The sequence below is a fragment of the Dermacentor silvarum genome, chromosome 5 (assembly GCF_013339745.2).
Source record: "Dermacentor silvarum isolate Dsil-2018 chromosome 5, BIME_Dsil_1.4, whole genome shotgun sequence".
Classification (NCBI taxonomy): Eukaryota; Metazoa; Arthropoda; class Arachnida; order Ixodida; family Ixodidae; genus Dermacentor; species Dermacentor silvarum.
In genome coordinates, this window is record NC_051158.1 from 181,697,044 (window position 1) to 181,717,827 (window position 20,784).

General features: G+C 48.9%; 1 protein-coding gene across 1 annotated transcript in view; it reads right to left on the reverse strand.

The window, feature by feature from the left end:
- The window catches only part of LOC119454624 (tartrate-resistant acid phosphatase type 5), a 185,670-nt gene that overhangs the window by 10,725 nt on the left and 154,161 nt on the right, over positions 1–20,784 (reverse strand). The window lies entirely within an intron of this gene.

Genomic DNA, 20,784 nt, shown 5'->3' on the forward strand with positions numbered 1-20,784 from the left:
ACTTGTAGGAGTCGTTCAAACACACACAGCGCTACCATTCGGGATGTCACAAGCAGGAGCACACTGACACACAACTGGTAGCCGCACACTGGTACAAGTAGTAGCTAGCGCGACAGTCAATCCTCGTTAGCAAAGGCAAGGGCAATGTCCGAGCACGCGTTGTGAGAAGCCACTGTGCCGACGACGCAAAGCTATGGGACAATAGTGTTGACGAGCATTACATTAAGACAGAGCAGAGTAGAATTACTGTATATGCTCCCTACGAGAGCAGAGTTGCGCGTAGGTCCGCCATCTTGCCCGCCAACGCATTCTTGTTAAGCAGCAAAGCCACTCTTTAATGCAGGATACGGCGCGGCTCAGCTGCCTAGTGTGCTTGCTCATTCATTGCGCGAAGGCCAGCTGGCGCGGCGGCGGCAGCGCACATAGAATCGGGTCGACGGTGGCGCGGCGGGAGGAAGCGCTGGCCATAGAGACTCTATGGCGCCGGCGCCGTCGTTAAATTGGCTTTCCCTCAAAAGGATGCTCTTTGCGCATGTGACGAGATTTGGCGAATAGGAGATCGAGCGGCGCGTTCAATCAGATGCGGAACTCTGCTCCCCAAGGGGAGCATATACAGCAACTGTAGAGCAGACACAGCGTTACTAACAACTGATGGTAAGTAATGGTAGCGCTGTGTCTGTCTCCCGTGTCGTCCTGCGTGCTTGTTTGCGCCATACCTCACGTTATGCAGTCCAAACTACAGCCCACCATTTGCTCTTTTGACAAGCATGTCCTTGCAGTGCCGTTATTTAGCAAAGGAGAAATCATCGCGAAAAGGCGAACCCCTAACACTCTAAAAGCGAAAGAAAAAAGTAAGACCACAAATGCTTAACAATATGGTGTTTTTTTTTCTTTTTCGTTTTTTTTTTTTGCACAGGCATCGACAGGAACAGCTATATATTTCAACGTACTACGCCTCATCACGAGTAGATCATACAAACGAGTTTTGTGAATACAAGTGCAGAACTGCGACGTTTAAAAATCCTCTTTTTCCACACACAATTTCAAAATTGTGCCGCTTAGCACACACGGTTGCCGCGAAAAATTCCCAAGCTGTATTATATCTTTTATTTATTCGAGTATTTGAAGCTTGCTGTTTAACATTATATCATGGTCGTCTTCTCCTCTGAACCCGGTATTTTATGCTTGTTACTTATTGTGATATGGTATGTTATGGCCTTTTTATGAGTCTGGTTGATGCTTGGATGGAATTTGGCATAAATAAGTTAGTGCTGTTTTTGCAGTTCCCATGCAAAGCACATATCAAGGGATTACGGTATGTGACGCCGTGAAAAATTGTGCCTTCTAGGATGTGTCTGAAGTGTTACATGGTCATGTATATACCTACCAACCAATCTGCCTAGGCCATGAGACCTCCTTATGCTATCGGATCTCAGTTCAGTCTCTATTTCTCCAGCCACCCCAAACTCCCCGCTGGCTGTCCCTGCGAAATTTTTCGCAGATCAGCCGACGAAGTGCGCACTGGATGGAATCGGCGTGCGCGGCCACTCAACCCACCACCGACGATGGTTACCGAGGAGGAGAGAGGCACCTCACACACGTTTAGCGATGTAGAGGTGGAGCGCAGCTCAGTCAGCTCACTGTCACAATGTCCAGCGACCTCCTAGAAGACCAACATGCTTGTCGACAAGGCATCGATACGCGAAAAGGCATCTGTTCACAGGACCGTCGGGTTAATGCAGGTCAACCCTTTGCTCGAATATAAAATTTAAATAGCCAATCTATCTTCAAGTTTCCCTAGTGCAGTTCCCATGTAAAGCATATATCAAGGGATTATGGTATGTGACGCCGTGAAAACTCGTGCCTTCTAGGATGTGTCTGAAGTGTTGCATCATCATTTATATAGATACAAGTGGACCTGCTGAAGCGCGTTTTCAGGGGCTTGAACTTGCCTGAGAAAAAAATGCAGCCAGTTCCACGAAGTGAAATCTGTAGAAACAGCGGTGCTGTGGCCGTTCTGTTTCTACGATTGTCGTGTATGTTTCTGCGTATTGGGGCTCGCGCCGAGCTGCGTCCATCGTGCGAAGAGCGTGCGGCGCAAACACCTGTTATTATATCATGGCGCCTCTAGTCCTCCTCCCCGGCGCGCACTCCGATTGGTCGGCTCCTCTCCTCCCGGCGAGCAGGTCACGTGACCTCTACGGCTCTGCTCTGCTCCTGCTATTGCAAATGTCAGTGCTTAACCGATTTGCATTTACTGATGTATTCTGCTGAGATCGCTGACATTTTTTTTTATTGTGACCCCCTGTGTTTCAACCCCCCCACGATAATGTCGTACAGGCGATGTAGGTATACCGAATAAATAAATAAATTGTAAAGGCGTTTATTGCACACAGGCGTTAGGGCCAACTGTTGGATCAGTTCAAGGAACCGCGAGCGCGAGCGGCGTAGTCCGAGCGATGCGCTGGAGAGACTGACCCACTATAGACGGCGCTGGTAAGGATGCCCCACTGCAACGTGCCTCTTCTTCACTACAGTTGCCCCGGGGACGAAAAAGGGAGCCGTCCGGTGACCTAACAGTTCGTCACTATTAGTGGATCATAATACGGTTACAAGCACTCGATGTTGCCAATGTCGCGTCCGCGACGGCGCATGTCCGAAGATGATTCAACGGGCTCAATCACATAGTTGACGGGTGATGCACGCTCGACGATGCGGTAGGGACCTTCATACTTGGGCATTAATTTGGAAGACAGACCAGGTGCAGCGGAAGGAACTGACAGCCACACAAGCGCTCCAGGAAGAAAGGTGGGCGCAGAGGTGGTGTCATCGCTAGTGTTTGTCTGGCACTCTTGGTCATTGGAGGTAAAGGCCCAGGCGAGGTCGCGGCACTCTTCGGCATGTCTCATCGTATCAGAAATGGGCACACATTCAGATGCGTCAGGCCGGTATGGTAGCATTGTGTCGGTGGTGTGCGATGGGTGCCGGCCGTACAATAAGAAATTTGGCGAAACACCAGTAGTGCTCTGCGTAGCGGTATTGTACGCGTAGGTGACGAAGGGCAGAATGGCGTCCCAGTTCGTGTGGTTGGAGGAGACGTACATTGATAGCATGTTACCGAGCATACGGTTGAATCGTTCCGTGAGTCAAGTGGTTTGAGGATGGTACGCCGTTGTTGTGCGATGAACAACGTGACACTCTTTGAGAACAATTCAACTACTTCGGAGAGGAAGACCTGTCCGCGGTCACTGAGCAGCTCCTGGGGTGGCCCATGACGTAGGATGAATCGACGAAGCAGGAAGGAGGCAACGTCGCGCGCTGTAGCTGCCGGAAGCGCCGCAGTTTCAGCGTATCGCGTAAGGTGGTCAACCGCTACAATGGCCTAGTGGTTTCCAGCCGATGTCATGGGAAGGAGCCCGTACAAATCTATACCGACGCGCCCATAGGGCCGGGTAGGGCAAGTAAAGGTAGCAACCCAGCTGGCGAAAGGCGGGGTGAAAATTTACGGCACAGGCAATTGGGACAAGAGCGTACGAACTTTTGAACGTAGTTGTACATCCCTCGCCAGTAGTACCGCTGTTGAAGGCGCTGGTAAGTTTTGAAAACGCCAGTATGGGCACACTGGGGATTGGCGTGGACAGCTGCGCATATGTCGGAACGCAGGCTGCGAGGCACTACTAACAACCACTGGCGGCCGTCGGAGCTGTAATTGCGCCGGTGAAGCAGGTCGTCGCGAATGGGGACATGGTGCGCTTTCCGGCGCAACGCGCGGGTCAGGGGCGTAGCCAGAAATTTTTTTCGGGAAGTGGGGGGGGGGGGGCAAGCGTCTGCTTTTCTCTACGTGACGTGATCGATAATAATTATGTTGTAGTTTAAACAGACTCTCTACATGTATATCCAAGACATGGGACCCCCCCACGCGTGCGCGTGTGCTTGTGAAGCAATTAAGTAAAAAGTAAAGTAAGCTCAGTTAAATACAGTAAGTACGACAGGCACAGTGGGCGTTTGGAGCAACGGTCTCTCATCGCGCCACTGAATGGACCAGTCTTCGAAAACCCGTCATTGAGACGACGCGCCCGATCGGAGAAGACATCAATAATTGTTAAGGCTCATTCACACCGGCGACTGACAGTGGTCGCGCGACCAAGTTGGTCGCAAAGCGGCCAGTCGCAAATAGTCGCAAATGGTCGCTTTTCTCGAAAAGCGACCATTTTGGGCCAGTCGCTCACTGCTCGATTTTTCAGTCGAGCGACCGTGGTCGCAAAGCTGCTCAACCAATCAGCGCCGCGCCGAAAGTGATGTGTGTCGTCGTCCACGCCAAATGCAATGTCCGCGTCACGATATGCAGGCTACAGGCTGGTAATTGGTGTCTTGTCTTGTGATTCTGGGACGCAGCAGTTGCAGCAACGTGTCGAATATACGCGATCGCATTCGCTGGAAGCTAAACAGCAGGAAAAGAAAGCACAACACAAACCCTTTTTCCAGCTGCCGTTCGTTGGATGAGCACGCCACCCAAAGGTGAACAGCGGGTGAACAGCTTTGCTTTAATATTATGCACCGAATAACACGCTATGCGAACTAGAAATTACAACTTGCTCTCGATAATACTCGCTGTCATGCGCACAAAGTTCGGGCAGGAGGCGGGTTGCGTGGCCGGTCATTCACGCGAGCGGAGGCACGGGCGCACCCACGAGCGTCGCGTTTTCTTCGGAGGCTTCCGCGCTGCCACAGCTGACACCACGGCAGAGCACATCAGCACAGGGACGACGTCTTCCTGTTCGCTCGAATCAAAATCTAGCCATCACTCGAATCAAAATCCATGGCTGTTGCCGGAACGCGAAACCAATTTACACAGTGCCAGCGAAGTGCGCGCTAACTGCGTAGATCCCTAGAATTCTCGCTGAAGAACGAGAATGTCCGGGATTGCGACTTGCAGGTCGTGCTCAGCCGGGCTTGCCGGTGTGAACATTGGTCGCCTTCGGTCGCTTTTTGTTCGCGAGTCGCAAATGGTCGCGCGACCTCCTCAAGTCGCCGGTGTGAATGGCTTCGTCCTTGTCGGGGCAAAGTGCGTTTCACAAGTCAAGGACGGCTATACGCGTGAAAATGCACGTGTGACCAGGCTATACCTACTCCCATAGCAATAGCTTGTTCGCTGCGTCTTTGCGCTAGAAAACTTAAATAGGCGCAAAAACGCGTAAGGCTTTTTTTTTTTTTCCCGAAGCTTTCGTCGCCCTGCTACCTCATACGAGAGGGTTGCATTTTCTGCGGCAAGTGCATGGGCCGCTGTGTCTTCCGCTGTGTGCGAGCGTGCAGCCGTCATTTGCCTTTACGTTAACAGATTCAGAATTGCACAGAATATTTCACCGCACAGCATACATATGGCATGTGTACGCATTTTAAGTAGTGCGTGCAACTCATTTCTGCTTCACTTACGCCGGTGCAAACAGGAAACGGCCTTGTACCTCACAGAATTTCGACTGATTGGTGTACTAGTGATGCAGGAATGAACTCCGGTCTTGTTCAGTGCATAGTGCACATAATCAAATTTTTAGGACGCGTGAACTCCGACGAGAACTGTAAGCGCCTGCAGCAAGAGTTTACTTACGCTGTACTGCGCACAGCTGTAATCCATGCTTGTCGGCTGTCTGTTTCGTGCATTCTGTTGCGAGTCGGTGGAATTTCACTGCTGGCATTAACCCCTTCGTGCATACATTGCTGGTTTGGGATTCCACAACACAACAGCAACTACCAGCCTTCCGTAATTGCTGGTTTGGGATTCAACAACACAACAGTAACTACCAGCCTTCCGTAGGGGCGCAATCGCAAACAAGAGACGTTTCGCGCGCTCGAGGGCGCGGCCTAACCGGCACCTGAAGGGAAGCGGCGCAAATGTATACCGGAAATTTAGACCACCTGGGATGTTTAACGTGCAGCTAAATCTAAGTAAACGGGCATCGAGCATTTTCGCCTTCATCTAAACTGCGGCTGCCGCATTTCTTGATTCATTTGTTGCGCATTTATTGCTTCAGAATGCGGCCGCCGCAAAGCGGCCGTCACATTCTCGCCCCGTGACAAACACCGTGACAGTTTTTTTTCATATGCAGACATGATTCCCTGTAAATTACCAACCAATACGGAAGCGCCCAGGAATGAAATAGTGATAGTAGCACCGGTTTCTTGCATTATGTCAGCGCGAAGTGACGAGAAGAAAGGGTGGGTTTGTGTGTGTGTGTGCGGGGGGGGGGGGGGTTGAACCTCCCCCCACCCCCCCTGGCTACGCCCCTGGCACGGGTTGTTGACCTGGTCGATGGATCAGAGAGCCAGCCTATAATCGACGCCATCCAGGGGTCCTTGCGCTGCTCGGTGCGAAGATCGATGGAAGACAGTCAACCGACGCCTTTACAACAAACGCCTTTACATGTGGTGGAGAGTGCTACGCTCGAACGCATCCTGGAGCTTCGATCCCGTACCCTCTCTTGAACCATGTCTCAGGACGCATCTCAGCCGACATCCCAGCAAACGCCTCCTGCACCCTCGGTCATGTGCTCTGGTCTACCCCGCACCTCCACCACTTGTAAAGGCGTTTATTGCACACTGGCGTTAGGGCCAACCGTTGGATCAGTTCAAGGAACCGCGAGCGCGAGCGGCGTAGTCCGAGCGATGCGCTGGAGAGACTGACCCGCTATAGACAGCGCTGGTAAGGATGCCCCCCTGCATCGTTCCTCTTGTTCACTACAAAATAAATAAATAAATAAATAAATAAATAAATAAATAAATAAATAAATAAATAAATAAATAAATAAATAAATAAATAAATAAATAAATAAATAAATAAATAATATGCAGCCAGTTCCACGAAGTGAAATCTGTGGAAACAGCGGATGTGTGGTCATTCTGTTTCTGCGATTGTCGCGTATGTCTCTCTTTCTCGCTTTTTTTTCTTTTAGATTCGCCCGGAGCGATTTTCTTGCGAAAAACTGGCGAAGGGCTGCGCGCGGCGTCCGCCCGGCGCCCGGCGGCTGTTCGCCGTCGATCGAGGCGGGCTAGATATGTTGGCAGGTGGTCAACCGCTCGCCGGAAGCGGCGAATGAAGGCTGTCAGCGCGGACCAATCAGAGCGTGGTCGCGTCCGACTTCCTATCACCGCATTTTTTTTTTTTGGGGGGGGGGGGGGGGTAATGCTTTGTTTAGAGAATTCATTGTCTGGGATGTAGGGGCTACAGGCAGCTGCAACTGCCTGACAGAGGCCCCTCTACCTCGGCTAGCCAGCCAGAGAGTCTAGAGCGAATATGGCGACAATAGCTGCGTGCATCGCGTACAATGATCGACTGAACACAGCCGTCCAGGCGCGACCAATATGGTTGAGTTGCAGAATAATAGTTCAGTTGCAGATACAAAACCATTTTTTCACTGCATTTTACTGGGAATGGAATCACGCTGTTTGTAGCAACACTGAAATCGTGGCAGCCAGTTTTTCACCGGTGTGGGTGCAGCACGGCGGCGCACGCTGGTGTTCCGGCACGCTGTGCGGGCCGCACGAAGTTCGTCGTGAAAGTTCGCTCCATGTGGGCGGGCTTACGAACAGTTCAGCTGTTGAATAAATAAATAAATAAATAAATAAATAAATAAATAAATAAATAAATAAATAAATAAATAAATAAATAAATAAATAAATAAATAAATAAATAAATAAATAAATAAATAAATAAATAATATCATCGATGAAACGCAGGAACGTCTGTGCCGCATTCCTCCGACCAACAGGGCAAACGGCGTGAAAATGGCGGTCTTCTGAATATCTGCGCTCTCTACCCGTAGTGATGGCGGGATTTAGCCAAATATATTTTTCTGTATATGGTCGTGTCAGAAACAGAGGCCACAAAGTCGTGTATGTGGGGTAGCGGACACCTATCGGAGACCGTTAGGGGTTTGAGAGCAGGGTTTCCGCCACAGGGACGTCTGTTCTCAGAATTGCGCTTGGGAACCATGTGCAGAAATGACCGTCTGTTTAAGGTTGAACGAATCATGCCTTATTGTAATCATGTGGTGAAATTCTCTAAGCGTAGCCCACAAGTTTTCGTCGTTAGCAGAAAATTGGAGGTCCGTGGATGAAAATATTACGCGTCACGTTGTTGTGAACCGGGAGCTCCTAGTTATTTGGCGTCTTGGTCCGAGGTCAAGTGTCCCGGAAATTTGGGCGTGAGTGTAAATTGTCAATTTGTTGATCACCTGAAGTGGTGGGGAAATCACAGGTAGTTCACAGTCAGCCGTAGTAGCGGGGAGGACATTGACCTGGAAACACGTGTCAACGCAAAGCGGTGACCGACGAGCTTGTCGGTGACCTAACCGAAGTGGCTCGTTGGTCTGCACGAGTCATAGGCCATCATCAGTGACTCGCTTCAGAGTTTCCCTTCCAGCGGTAAGGATTAGAACAATGACGTGCGCTGGCACAAAAACTGTGATGGTACCAGGGCCGGTATTTTGTAGCGATGCCTTATGACTTACTCTATACTAGTCTTATCATCCACCGCTCACGGCCGGCTGATCCCGTTGATAACGTGAGCGGACCGTCTCTCTGACCACTGACAAAGCGCGATAAGCGAGAAAAGGCATTAGCACCAGAAGGCATCGCTACAAAATACCGGCCCAGCAGTAACCTTTGCCAAGTAGTCATGACTGTCAAGGGAATCGTGACGGTAGTTTTGGAGCAATGGCGTGACGGCACTGACAGGACGAAAACCGCCCGGCGACGACCTGATCAGCGAGCTTATCGATCATTGAAATTGTCCTCTGGAAAAATGACTACCAACTGGAATGTTGGTAGTCTGCGCTTTATGTGTAACCTTGTCCTTTTAACAGCGAAGCTGTTTAAGCGTGCCGTAATTTGTGTTTGTGGTTGGTATCAATAAACTGTGAAGATATAAAATAAAATAAACTTTCTTGCCAAGGCGGGATTCGAGCCTGTGTACCCACGGTCCCAAGGCAAGCGCCGTAACCACTAGGCTATACAGCCGCGCTTGCATAAGATGCACGAACCATATTTACCACGTAGTAGTTACGGCGAAGAAAACAGTCGCAAAACTCTGAATGAGAAAACGGACTTTATTGGGCGAATCTTTGCCCACAAAAGCAAGTTGCACTCGAAGCACTTGCAGAAAGTACTAGACAATTCGCGTCGCTCATACAATCAGATTAAATAAGCGTCGCTGACAACACACAACGGATGGAAGCATCGATAACGTTAGAGAAACTTCCGGTACATGCAGGCGCGTCCTGCGCCTAGCAATAACGTTTAACATTTGTTAGCCGGTGAAAAGCGGCCACCGGTGAAAGATAAACAAGTACATGTGTCAATATGATTGCGTTCGAGTGTCGACGTCTTTGTCCACAGCTGACGCGTTCTAACGCTCGTGCTTTGCGAGGTGAAGAAGAGGTTTTGCGCACTGTGCTCAGGAGAGAGATCAAGAAAATGAGAGTGCGAGATAAAGAGAGAGAGAGACGCATTCACGGAGCGAGTTTGATGGAATGCGTTGTCGGCATTGTAACGCCTTGGAACGCGGTGTCGGTGTTGCAAGCTGCGCTATGTAACGCGCAGTGACGCCCCTAAGTCCAAGATGCGCGAAAAAAAATAATCATCATCATGAGTAATAAGCTTAAAAGTTCGCGCGCACTTCCGTCAAATTTCCAGAAATTCCAGCTTCGCTGTTTCAAGCGTGGCGCGGCCGAGTACAAGGCTACGCGCTTTTTTTCTTTTTGCGAAGCTTTATAGGATCACAAGTTTCGGTGGTTTCGGTGGTGGTGGTAGTGGCGGTGGCGGTGTCACGCTGAAAAGTGGGCCGATCCTGATGATAGTGAAGAAATCGTCCAAGCTCATTGGCACGTACCAGGGACGAAAAAGAAAGAGAAAGAGAGAAAGAAAGAGAAGAAGAAAGAGAAGAAGAAAGAGATAAAGAAAGAGCGAGAGAAAGAGAGAGATAAGGAAAGAAATAAAGAGACAAAGAAAGACCGTGAGAAAAAGAGAGAGAAAGGAAGAAAGAGAGAAAGGAAGAAAGAGAGAGAAAGGAAGAAGATTACCACGAAGGTCAGAGAAACAAAGAAAGAGAGAAAGAAAGAAAGATATAGATAGAGAGAAAGAAAGAGAGAGAGAAAGAGAGAAAATCCCCACGAAGGTCAGAGACGCACGCGACAAGCTTAGCTTACCTCCCTTTTCCCGACAGGGGAAGGGCTGGTGATTTTTTCTGTGGTCCCTCCCTCGGGACTATGCAACCTGAAGCTCATTGATCATCGACTCCAGTCGTGTCTACCCGTGTTCAAGGCTTGACGGCGGCGCTGCAGTCGCAGTGACAGGGCTCGTGATGGCGTAATCTACGATGCGGTTGGCCAGCTCCGCAAGCTTTTTATGTGGCATATCAGGTCCTATGGCTAATACCTAGACAACATAAAACGGTAGGCGTTGCACAAACAGGTCGCGAAGAATCCGACTGTCCATATGCGACCCGTAGCCTTTGAAGAGTGGTCGCTTGTCACAATGCAGCAGTGAATGGCGCCTGTCACCGATGTCTGTGTTGAGCCGCAGTTGATGAAGACTTCGCGCAGAGCGATTCTTGCGTGTAAGATCAACCACTTTGAAAATAGCACACGGCGTCACTGCAGAGTGAGCTGCTACAATGTCACTGAACTCGCTAGCAACTTCGGGAAAGAGGGCCGAGAGCACATGCAGCTACTTAGTGTGTTGAGCAGTGGTTCATCGCAGGGCTAAGGCAGCTTCAACCTGGTAAACCACACGGCAAGATTCTACAGCCAGTACTGGTAGTTCTAGCTTGAACAAAAAGACGCTCGCCGAAGCATCAGCCGGTGTCTCGTTGATCGTCGGCGGATGCACGTCCCCTATAGCCAATGGATCACGTCTAGATCACCACGCCATAGGGGCCGAAATGAAGTCCTATAGGAAAAGGACGTATCTTAGGTTAGGCAGGAGGGCAGGTAACCGATCAGGACAGTACAGAAGCCAACTGATTTATACGTCAGGGCGGGCGTGTCGACGGGCACGAGCGCAGAAGTGCGTGCAAGTGCAGCGGAAGAACGATAAAGAGGACGGCTCCGCTAGAAGCCTTCCCAACGTGGACAGGAGTGCACTCAGAAACCCACTTGTTACATGGAAGAGTTGTCCAGCTGAGGCGTCTCCGAATCGATGGTCTAGGGCCGCTATAACAAGTAGAGGCAGAGTTGAGAGTCGCCGTTAATGAGACCGTGGAATTCGATGTGAAAGCGTGCTTGACATGATTGAGGGCACCAACTTCATAACTTCATGAAGGTCGTCGTGTGCGTGCTTTCTTTAACCTTCTGTGTGTGCGCTTTTTTCGGCTAATATGTGACTCAGCAAGAACCAACTAGGCCAAGAGCAAGTTCTAGTGGAACTTCATTACGACCCATGCGCAGATCGGCCGCGTATCCTAAGCTCTGTGAAGAACTAATGAATCAGAATAACTAATAAATCAGCTAATACCTTAAACTTGGTCTGGACAACCCACCCTGACCTCATATCGCCAATTACCTATCTTCCTGGTGTGAGTGACCATTTGTTGCTACATTTCGGTATTACTATGTCATTTTTGCGTGGAACTAAGGAAGATAAATATATCCGGGACTATATAGGACTTGTGGTTGGCATATAATTGCTATCGCAATAAATGAAACGTTTTTTCCGCATGGCTAAGTTTCAAAACACTTCAGATCGCTGGGAAGCGTATCACAGTGCAGAAGCCGAGTGTACGGAAGCTGTGTATACTGCTAAGAATCATTTTCATATGTAGCAAGGCAGATTTTGTCGCTATCAACCAGGAAATGTCTCAGCGCTTAGATACTTTTTGTTCTCATTTTGATCGGCGTAGTGTACAAGAAAACTGGGATTTCTTCACAAACCTAGTCTCTGATCTCACTTAAAGCGCATGTGCCCCTTCGGCGTGTACGAAGCAATAAAAAAACGCCATAGTATAACACGAATTTGAAACGCTTGTGTAATAAAAAATGTCGCAGTTTCGCCCGAAAGGCGAAGCATCGATTGCGATAGCAAATTAGTAGAGCGCTATTCGGAGTAGGGATAGTAGTTTTATCGGCTGCATAAACTTGGACACATTGGCTTACTAACTGAATTAACAATCGTGGTGTCAGCGCGCACAAGCAAACAGGAATAGATCACACTGAATGACCACAGCCAACGACTGTCAAAACGCTGGCAGCAAGCGCAAGTTCGCGCGGTCTATCGCTTCAACAGAAACTGAGCGTAGAATGCACCGCGCATACAAAGGTCAGAGCCGTGTGGAGATAAGAGACGGTGCGGGCGACCGCCGGGCAGACAAGAAGTTGTTGGCAGAGGAGAAGCTGACCCCCCCCCCCCCCCCCCGCCTCCACCCCTCTTCCCGTTTCTTGCTTTCGCGTGGGTGATTGAGTGGCACGATACGCCTTTGGCGCCGGAGCACAGCGCCGCCCCGCCTCCCTCCCTCCCATACCCCAACGGCCTTTCGCGGGACGGTCGCGTTTGCTTTCCGCCGTGCGTTCGCTCTCCGTGATAGCGCGCGTCCCCCGCGCGCTTTCGCTCACGCATACGGCGCGCGGCGATGATTTTATCGCCCTTGGAATCTATACGGAACCTCACGGTGACGGCGACGACGACGGCAGAAATCGGGTAGAAGTGTCCATATAATTTATATCGCAATAAAAGGAACGTCTTTTCCGCATGGCTAAGTTGCAAAACACTTCAGATCGCTGGGAAGCGTATCACAGTGCAGAAGCAGAGTATACGGAAGCTGTGTATACTGCTAAGAATCATTTTGATAACCATACATTACCTGAGCTTTTATCAAGGAACCCAAAGCAATTTTGGAACGTAATCAATTCCAACGAAAGTACCGAACTTTCAATCAACAATGAGTCTGTTGAGCCGCTTCCAGCATCTGAATGTGTACTTTTATTTAACAATATTTTTTCTGCCAATTTCTCTGGAAACACCGCTGTGCCTGTTGACACAGTTGTGTGCCATGAATATTACCCAATGTTTCCTATAATTTTTTAATCTGCTGGAATTGTGCACTTAATTCCTTAAAAACATCCTCATCATGTGGTACTGACAACATTAACTCAAAGTTTTTGAAACAGACATGTGCATATTCTTCTCTCTTTTTGCACACTACCTTTCAGCAGTCTCTTGATCAAGGAATCTTGCCGCTCGATTCGAATATTTGTAAGGTAGTTCCAATACATAAGTCTGGCAATAAACACTGCGCTCTTAACTACCGGACCATCTCATTAACAAGCATTCCGTGTAAACTTATGGAACATATATTGTACTCACATATAGCTAAATTTTTAGAATCTAATTCATTTTTTGCATCGGCCCAAAATGGTTTTAGGCGTACATTTTCTTGTGAAACCCAGTCACTTCTGTTCACTCATCATCTGCATACTGTACTTGACAAACACTCCAAGATAGACCAGCGGGGACAGAACCGCTGGCCGATGATACGATGATGTGGACGAGTCGTGTACCCATGAATGGACTCTTTTTGCCAAGATTTGTGCGTTGTTGCATGCAGTTATTACCGCGGGTTATGCGCGCGGTATTTTTTTTTCTTTCCCGTCTGTTGTAATTGGGGGTGCGGGTTATACGCAGTGGCGGGTTATATGCGGGAAAATACGGTATGTATTACTTGTCGGTTGAACAAAGCCGAAATCACCGAACGCTCTGGCACGATCGTTCCTTGCTTGAGTGCTGGCTCGAGCGCGTGGCCCGCGGCGCCACTTCCTCGTCACCATTTGGCGCCCCTTCGTCGTCGTCCGATAAGTGCCAATGACTCGCCATAGCCCCCCCTCTAGCAAGAGAGCCGAGGTGCGAAGGAGCGACTTCTAGGCGAGAACGGAGTGTTGGCGGCGGCTAAATAAATGCGCCTACGTGCCATGGCTCGTGGTCTACCGAGGCCGGTGCTGTACCGTGGTCGGTGTCATGCCGTGGCCGATGTCGTATCGAGGCCGGTGTCGTAGCATGACCGGCGTGCTCGTACCGTGGCGTGGTGAGCGCCGTGGCTAAAGCCCCTCGATATAAAAAGTAGCGACACTCTCCTCCTCCGCCTTCCCTCCTCCTCGTTTCTCCTTTCTTTCGCGCTTCTTTCTCGACCGTGGCGCCGCCTACACCGCTTGAGACACGCGCACTTGTTTATCTTTCACCGTTGACCGCTTTTCACCGGCTAACAAATGTTAAACGTAATCGCTCGGCGCAGGACGCGCCTGCGTGTATCGGAAGTTTCTCGAACGTTATCGATGCGTCTATTCGTTGTCTGTTGTCACAGACGCTTATGTAATCTGATTGTTAGAGTGTCGCGAATTGTGTAGTACTTTCTGGAAGACACGCGGGCACCAGGGATTACTGTCGAACCTTCGATGACTCATGTATAAAAGCCGACGAGTTTCGCCGCTGATCAGATTTCGACGATCGCCGACTGTGTTCGCCGCTATCGTTGTGCTCCTCGCCAGTCAGTAGACGCTTCTCGGGCGAAAATGGCGATGGAGCGCGATCGTAAACAAACGCAGCCAGCGCGCCGGCCCACGTGATGCCATTAGGCCAATACCTACGTGGCGTCCGCCTCGGACAGGGCGTGCGAGGAGCAGGCAGCATTCTTCAAAGCTTGTCGCTAATTTTTACATAGAGGGGCTTTAGCCGTGGCCGGTGAGCGCCGTGGCCGAATCCCTCCCGGTCACCATTTGTGGGAGGAGGTGTGGTTTATGATCTCCCACATATTTATTAGTCATCGGTCGAGCCCAGACGAAATCACCGAAGGCACTCGCCCGACAGTTCCTTGCACGAGCTCTGGCTCGAGCGCGCGGAGCTGTGTCCCTGGGCGCCACTATAACTTAACGTTGGTGTTAAGCATCGGCATCTGGCGGAAATAATCATGCCGCACCACATCATCCCGCACCATGCCGACCACACAGGCCCTCCAAGTGGCGCAAGGCGTTAGAGAACAAAAATTGAATTTCTCAAAGTAAAATTCATTAACAAAATTGTAAAGTACGACTTATTCACAACCTACGAGCGCGATAGTATCGGTTTGTAATTTGAATATACGAGAAAAAAGCCGGCAGATCCCACGTCCTGTGGGAATCGATGTTATGCGAAGTAGTGTACGGGGAGCCTACCAAGTTAACGAAATGACCATGAGAGCACCAAGACGTAGGCGGCTCTTTCATGACACGCATGTCACGACATTCACGTTGTGAGTCCTCAGGAGTCCCTTTAGCTACACCTAAGAGACATTAGGGTGAAAGCCTTAGTCATACTCGTGACTATAACTTCTACCACCATCCTTTAGTGTTTCCTTCACTTAGTACCGACGTCCGAACCCATTTCAGTGGGTTTTGAGTGTCAATTTTTTTTTCGCTGAGTCATTGCCATTTTTGCTCAGTCACGGTCATGACTATGACTTCGACCAACAACCTTAGCTTTTTCCTTCACCTGGTACCTCATCCGAACCCATTCCAGTGATTTTTGAGTGTGAATCTTTTTTCGCAGTCATTGCAATTTTTGCTGGGTCATGCTTATGACTATCGCCCGGATTCTGAAACACTCCTTTCCTTACCAAGGACGTCTTACACGCTGTAAGGCGACCTGGCGTCAATTCTGGGACGTACCTTACTACGGGGCACTAAGTTAGGGCCTTCTTGGTGCTTCCTCGCGCTTAGGGAGCCAGTATGCTACCTTCATGCTTCCTAACCGCGCTCCTCTACCTGAACGCATGCTTCTCCGCAGGACTTTGCACACGGTACGCTCGGCCTGGATAGGTGCCGTGCGCAGCCAGCGCCGCGGCAGCCAGCCGCCGTCTATTGACGTCCAGTTTGGTTCCGCAGACTGTGCTTTGTGCCATTTCTTTTGTGATTCTGTTTTTCTGTGAAAAGCGAGCGGCGAGAATACGGCCTTGCGATATTTATCCGAAGACGATAGCTTCGAAAGCTATGCAAGGTTTCTTCGACGTGCAAGTGAACTTCTTTACGGGACTGTGTACAAGCCTCCGCCGTTGACTCCAGTCCGGCATGGGATTGACAGGCAGTATCTACTGGAACACTACAACGAAGTGGAGTTTCTAGCCCAGTATCGTTTTTCCAAGCGACTGTTACAGCCATGCTGGCAGAGCTGCAACTGCATTGTAACACTGACAACAGAGGAGCGCCGCTGCGTGCTCTGTTGACAACCCTCTATATGCCCATGCATTTGAGATAAGACACAGCTGATATGCCCTACGTCTGTATCCCAAGTACGTTCGGTTGCCAAACGCCAGTGAAGCGAGGTTCTATGCCATTGGAGGATTCCCCGGGGTTACTGGGTGCATGATTGTACTCATATATACGCATTAAAAGCCCCGGTGTAGACGACGCAGAAGAGACGGAGGAAGAACGAGCCGCACGCCTCGAGAAGCGTCGCGAAGCGGCCAGGCGAGTGGATTCAAATGAGGATAGCACCCGAGACGTGTTCAAGTCGCTGGACGACAACCCCTTATCCTCCCGCCTCACCAACCATCGGGCCGTCTTTGTGGCAATTGAGAAACAACAAGATGAAGACTTTCACAATAAATACGTTACACTTTAAAAATGTCTAGCCTTTAATGTAACCATAACTTAACGAGAGGCAACAACTGAACCTAAACATTCCGACATGCGAAGCTAAACGATAAAGATGTAACCATAGAGAGAGCCAAGCTAAACAATAAGATTAACTTTACTTCTCGCTACGCACACCCAGGCATAACATCCACAGCAAATTTTTCTTCCTCCGTGAAATAAGTTTTTGCCCGGCATAGCAAACACACACACACACACACACACACACACACACACACACACACAACGCGCAGCTAAAAAAAAGAGAAGAGAAAATGAAAGCGACGCCTGACCAACCGAACTGTCAGATGCTGCCAAAGTTGCTAGACTGAGCTTGCTTTCCTGCCTTGTGCATCATTTTGTAGCGTTAGCTACACTGGCCTAGCCAAGCCCGTTTCGCGCGGCACATCAAGAGCCGTGCTGCGCATGCGCAAGGATCAGTGATGTCAAACGGCTTGCGCACCGGAGCCGGCACCTCTCGCGCACTCCGCCGCCGCCGCGCGCGACTTACCGCCGCCGGTCTGCGCATTCCAGAGGAGTGACGTCGTAGCCGTGGTAGACGCACTGGCGCCGGCGCGCGCTCGCTGTGCAGTCGCCGTCTGACACTGCGCTGGAGCCGCTGCACTTCTGACTGGCGTTTGCCATTGTGGTATAGCCATGGAGAAGGAGAGCGCAAATGCTGCTCAACAGCGCAGAAGAACGGAGAAGCTTGACTCATCGGATCCCGAAGTAGTTGCCTGGCAATTAGCGGTTGAGCGTAGGAGGAATGAACAGAAGAAGGCTATATACATGTGCCACATAATAGGTATACCACGTGTGTGTCATTGGAGCAGCAGTAAGCATGACAATCAAGCTAATCCCTGACAATCTAGACAACCAGGAAAGCTAAGAATAATCAGCTGAACCTTTGCTAACGCTACGTATATCCTGGCATAGCCGAGCTAAGCCACTGCAACTTTTTTTGAGCTATTTTTTCGTCATTAAGAAACGAAATGGAATTTATGCCCTGGTGTAGAAGTAGAAATGCAATTCTAACAGCGCCGGAAGTTTACTTTGGCAGTTCATTACAAATATTTAGCATTTTTCGTAAGTAATCTCGAAACCAGAAGCCTGTAACGTTCCACTTCCTTTGATGAGGCGCTCCTTCCACAGGGAAGGTGAAAGGAAGCTTTTAGAATTCGCGATGGCCTTCTGAGGGCGCCTAACGTTTAGGTGGCATGAAGGACTCCTTGCGTAAGGCAGGGAAACGGTCTAAAGTTAGGAGCATTTCTGCTCCTAACATGCTCGTCATACACTTACCAATTTTGGTACATACCAAGTTAACGAAACCACCTTGAGAGCACAAAGTTATAGTCGGCTATATAGACAGATAGATCGATAGAGTCAAAGTAGCAAATGTTCGACAAGAAATGCTTCGCATTTAAAAGCCTCATAAGCAGCCAGGGATCTTTGAATGCTATGGCGTTCCACTCTTAAAGGCGAAGCTTAAGGTGGCGGTTCCACTCCGGCGGCACGAGCCCCCCGTTTTCAGTACTTTTGGAGCAACTGTGTTGGCTCTTCTACTTAGGATGTAAAGTTGTCGTATATACCATTAGAAAGCTTAATTCTTCTAGATTCGAACTACATATAATATAAAAAAATTCATTGATGTGATTTAGAAATAAGTGTTCAAGAACAAGCATGAGATACATGGTTTTTGCGAACTGTGGCTCAGTGGTGCCCATATTTAGAAAAAACTACCGCATTTACTGCATTGCGGCTTGCTGTGTAGCTTTAGGACATATTTATCTATTTCCTAGATGCAGAAAAATGATGTTGAATTTTTACTTTTTGGATAACTTGCTTTTGAAGATTGCCAAATATCGCAATCTTCTGTTGTAAACAGCCCGGCAACTACATGCTCAAGGAAGTTAAATATTGCACAAATTGGAGCTCAAGGAATTTTCATTTAGGACACAAAATTTCATTCATGTACCTTTATTAGTTTCCCAAATAATGCGACCGAAATTAAGCAACTTTTAGAATTCTGGTTCTACTTTTGCCCATTTTCGCAGTAAGCTACTAAAGCTACTAAGGTTCGGTTTAAAACTACTAAAGGTACATGAATGAAATTTTGCGTACCAAATGTAAATTACTTGAACTCTAATTTATCGAAAATTTTGTTTCCTAGAGCGTGTAGCTGCCGGGCTGTTTACAACAAAAGATTGCGATATTTGGGAATCCTCAAAAGCAAGTTATCCAAAAAGTAAAAATTCAGCACTACTTGGCTGCGTCTAGGAAATAGGTAAATATGTGCTAAAGCTACAGAGCAAGCCGCAATGCAGTAAATGTGGAAGTTTCTCCTAAATATGGTCACAATTGAGACACAGTTCACAAAAACCATGTATCTCATGCTTGTTCTTAAACATTTATTTCTAAATCCCATTAATAAATTTGTTTATATTATAAATATTTCGAATGTACAAGAATTAGGCTCTTTTATGGTATATACGACAACTTTATATCCTAAGTAGAAGAGCCGCCACGGTCGCTCCAAAAGTACTGTGGGAAGACGCGAAGATTTTATCTATAGGGAACCTCACGGCGACGGCGACGGCAACGGCGACGGCGACGCCGACGGCAGAAATCCGGTTGAAGTGTCCATATAATTGCTATCGCAATAAAACTGGCCAGGAAGCCTTAAGGTCGTGCCAAACACGAGCTCATCTGAGGAGCAGGACGCGTCCGTACGTATCGTGCTACGAAGGGCGAGGAGGACGAGTGGTAGTCGCTCCGTCCAGGGTATCAGTGATCGTGAGGCCATGAGCGAGGCTTTGAGTTGGCGGTGAAATCAGGGGGGTGAATCTTCCTATACCTCACATTGGTTCTTCTACAGCAGACGCTCAGTGGACGCTACTGCCAAGGCGCACTTCAGTTAGGCCCTACCGGATGGATGAAGGTACTACGGTGGCGAAAAAAAAAGAAAAAAAAAGCGGTGCGATTTTTTACCCTCCCCCTTTCGCTATAGCACTTTTTTTTCTTCCTTTTTATAATGACAATGTCGTTCCGCTCGTTTCTCCTTTCCCTCTTGACTTTCCTATCCCCCTCCCATGCATCGCCTCACCCTCGCCTCAGGACTCGCGCAATGCTTATTTTTTATTTCTTTAGATGTCCGCGGCGCACTTTTTTTTTTTTTGTCGCGAGCGTTATCAGACGCACCGCCGGACCGAAGCGCGCGCTCCGCGCTCCTCCCCTGTCCAGCCGTGCCATTCGAGCATTCATGCTGCGTGCTTGTGCGCCGTGGATTCTTTTTTGCGTTTTCATGCACGCAGTCGTGTTCATTATTACAATCAAGCAAGTATATGCCCAAATTGTATTTAAAAATAATTCCACTTATAACGCAACGGTTCTTTGGATCACTTTATTGTGTTCGTTTGCGAAAACCAGAATTGGAGCAGACAGTGCAACGCACTATAGAATGGAACAAAACGCAGATGGTGTTTCATGTACGCACATGTAAAAAAACATTTATTGTAATTGCTTTAATGGCCAATGCGCAGAATAGCTTCTCACAGCCTGCTTCTGGCTCGTCCTAAAATCCACCACCGTGAAGTGCGCCGAGCATATTCTGTGGTTGTTGACATTGTCTCTGGACAAACCCATTAGGTCCATCCTTCCAGCTAAGGTTAAATACGCTTCCACCCTGAAGAACAGTGAAGATCACAAATTATAACATCGCAGTTGGAACATACAAAACTGAGCTCGTTTCGGGTCGCAGCAGACTACTAGTTGTGATATGTGTGAACCTTAATTCTCAGAAACGCACTTTTAAACGATGGCGACTAATTAGCTAGAAATAAGTGCGAAGCGCACATCTAAACACGTGTTCCATGCGATACGCACAGCTGGTACTATATTTATCAGGAGTGTTATGTTCGCTGATTGTGGCATAACGATATACAGCATCGTTACGGCGTTTTCAAATCAGCTAGGTGCTGCCTCACCACCAGACAGCCATGTACGACTGCGCACAATTATTACCACAAATAAAAACCGGGAAGTAAACTGCACAGTGCTCACCTGTTGTCTTTAGGGATGCGGTAGAATTTCACGTCGCATGGCTCACTTCGCCTTGATGTTTTCGCACACCATTGAACCACAC